Source organism: Glandiceps talaboti, chromosome 3, assembly GCF_964340395.1.
Source record: "Glandiceps talaboti chromosome 3, keGlaTala1.1, whole genome shotgun sequence".
Classification (NCBI taxonomy): domain Eukaryota; kingdom Metazoa; phylum Hemichordata; class Enteropneusta; family Spengelidae; genus Glandiceps; species Glandiceps talaboti.
The window spans coordinates 1621960-1625000 of NC_135551.1; the positions used below are offsets into that span (position 1 = coordinate 1621960).

Here is a 3041-nt window from a genome sequence, read left to right on the forward strand (position 1 = left end):
GATTGCTATCCCATTACAAGATGTCAGTGAATGAAGGCCTAACGCATAGTCACTGTGGATTGCTATCCCATTACAAGATGTCAGTGAATGAAGGTCTAACTCATAGTCACTGTGGATTGCTATCCCATTACAAGATGTCAGTGAATGAAGGCCTAACTCATAGTCACTGTGGATTGCTATCCCATTACAAGATGTCAGTGAATGAAGGCCTAACTCATAGTCACTATGGATTGCTATCCTATTACAAGATGTCAGTGAATGAAGGCCTAACACATAGTCACTGTGGATTGCTATCCCATTACAAGATGTCAGTGAATGAAGGCCTAACTCATAGTCACTATGGATTGCTATCCCATTACAAGATGTCAGTGAATGAAGGTCTAACTCATAGTCACTGTGGATTGCTATCCCATTACAAGATGTCAGTGAATGAAGACCTAACTCATAGTCACTGTGGATTGCTATCCCATTACAAGATGTCAGTGAATGAAGGCCTAACTCATAGTCACTATGGATTGCTATCCCATTACAAGATGTCAGTGAATGAAGGCCTAACTCATAGTCACTGTGGATTGCTATCCCATTACAAGATGTCAGTGAATGAAGGTCTAACTCATAGTCACTTTGGATTGCTATCCCATTACAAGATGTCAGTGAATGAAGGCCTAACTCATAGTCACTGTGGATTGCTATCCCATTACAAGATGTCAGTGAATGAAGGTCTAACTCATAGTCACTGTGGATTGCTATCCCATTACAAGATGTCAGTGAATGAAGGTCTAACTCATAGTCACTGTGGATTGCTATCCCATTACAAGATGTCAGTGAATGAAGGCCTAACTCATAGTCACTGTGGATTGCTTTCCCATTACAAGATGTCAGTGAATGAAGGTCTAACTCATAGTCACTGTGGATTGCTATCCCATTACAAGATGTCAGTGAATGAAGGCCTAACTCATAGTCACTGTGGATTGCTATCCCATTACAAGATGTCAGTGAATGAAGGCCTAACTCATAGTCACTGTGGATTGCTATCCCATTACAAGATGTCAGTGAATGAAGGCCTAACTCATAGTCACTATGGATTGCTATCCCATTACAAGATGTCAGTGAATGAAGGTCTAACTCATAGTCACTGTGGATTGCTATCCCATTACAAGATGTCAGTGAATGAAGGCCTAACTCATAGTCACTATGGATTGCTATCCCATTACAAGATGTCAGTGAATGAAGGCCTAACTCATAGTCACTGTGGATTGCTATCCCATTACAAGATGTCAGTGAATGAAGGTCTAACTCATAGTCACTATGGATTGCTATCCCATTACAAGATGTCAGTGAATGAAGGCCTAACTCATAGTCACTGTGGATTGCTATCCCATTACAAGATGTCAGTGAATGAAGGTTTAACTCATAGTCACTGTGGATTGCTATCCCATTACAAGATGTCAGTGAATGAAGGCCTAACTCATAGTCACTGTGGATTGCTATCCCATTACAAGATGTCAGTGAATGAAGGCCTAACTCATAGTCACTGTGGATTGCTATCCCATTACAAGATGTCAGTGAATGAAGGTCTAACTCATAGTCACTATGGATTGCTATCCCATTACAAGATGTCAATGAATGAAGACCTAACTCATAGTCACTATGGATTGCTATCCCATTACAAGATGTCAGTGAATGAAGACCTAACTCATAGTCACTGTGGATTGCTATCCCATTACAAGATGTCAATGAATGAAGACCTAACTCATAGTCACTGTGGATTGCTATCCCATTACAAGATGTCAGTTAATGAAGGCCTAACGCATAGTCACTGTGGATTGCTATCCCATTACAAGATGTCAGTGAATGAAGGTCTAACTCATAGTCACTGTGGATTGCTATCCCATTACAAGATGTCAATGAATGAAGACCTAACTCATAGTCACTGTGGATTGCTATCCCATTACAAGATGTCAGTGAATGAAGACCTAACTCATAGTCACTGTGGATTGCTATCCCATTACAAGATGTCAGTGAATGAAGGTCTAACTCATAGTCACTGTGGATTGCTATCCCATTACAAGATGTCAGTTAATGAAGGCCTAACGCATAGTCACTGTGGATTGCTATCCCATTACAAGATGTCAGTGAATGAAGGCCTAACTCATAGTCACTGTGGATTGCTATCCCATTACAAGATGTCAGTTAATGAAGGCCTAACGCATAGTCACTGTGGATTGCTATCCCATTACAAGATGTCAGTGAATGAAGACCTAACTCATAGTCACTGTGGATTGCTATCCCATTACAAGATGTCAGTGAATGAAGGTCTAACTCATAGTCACTGTGGATTGCTATCCCATTACAAGATGTCAGTGAATGAAGACCTAACTCATAGTCACTGTGGATTGCTATCCCATTACAAGATGTCAGTGAATGAAGGCCTAACTCATAGTCACTATGGATTGCTATCCCATTACAAGATGTCAGTGAATTAGTTGCTTTCCTATTAGCTTACACACCATAGACCCTCGTTGGTGGAGGGTCTATGCTTACATCTTTAAATTCAACTATCTATTCTTTTCACACCTTATTTGCATTTCACCCACTGTACACCTGTACATCTCACTTTCACATTCACTGCCATCTAAAGAGGAAGGCTATAGGGCCCCTGAAAGCTCATGCACTTATCAATACTGTTAGTCTCAGAGCACTACCAGAATAAATCTGATATCAATACTGTTAGTCTCGGAGACAGAGTGCTACCAGAATAAATCTAATTTATTATTATCGGGGTCAAACATCATTATTATATTTAGGTGTACATATGTAGTTATAACTGGATGCAGTGTATTCTGCTAAAACCAGGACTTCAGGATACACTGTATCAAATTTGTAAGACTAAATTCTGTGTGTTTCACCATCCATTGTGAGGCTGTTGACAGAAGTTTGGTGGGAAAATGAGTAAAACACTATAGTTTAAGTATACTTTTATGTTAGACAGTAAACCTTATGAAAAACTGTTAAAAGTACCAGTATGTATGACCTTTGAA

At 39.8% G+C, this 3041-nt stretch overlaps 1 protein-coding gene across 1 annotated transcript in view; it reads right to left on the reverse strand.

The window, feature by feature from the left end:
* Nucleotides 1-2184: 2184 nt before the first annotated feature.
* The window catches only part of LOC144432800 (vacuolar protein sorting-associated protein VTA1 homolog), a 35858-nt gene continuing 35001 nt past the window's right edge, over nucleotides 2185-3041 (reverse strand). Inside the window, exon 7 of the mRNA XM_078121078.1 lies at nucleotides 2185-3041. This exon is cut by the window's right edge and continues 198 nt beyond it. The gene's annotated coding sequence lies outside the window, so the exon portion shown is untranslated.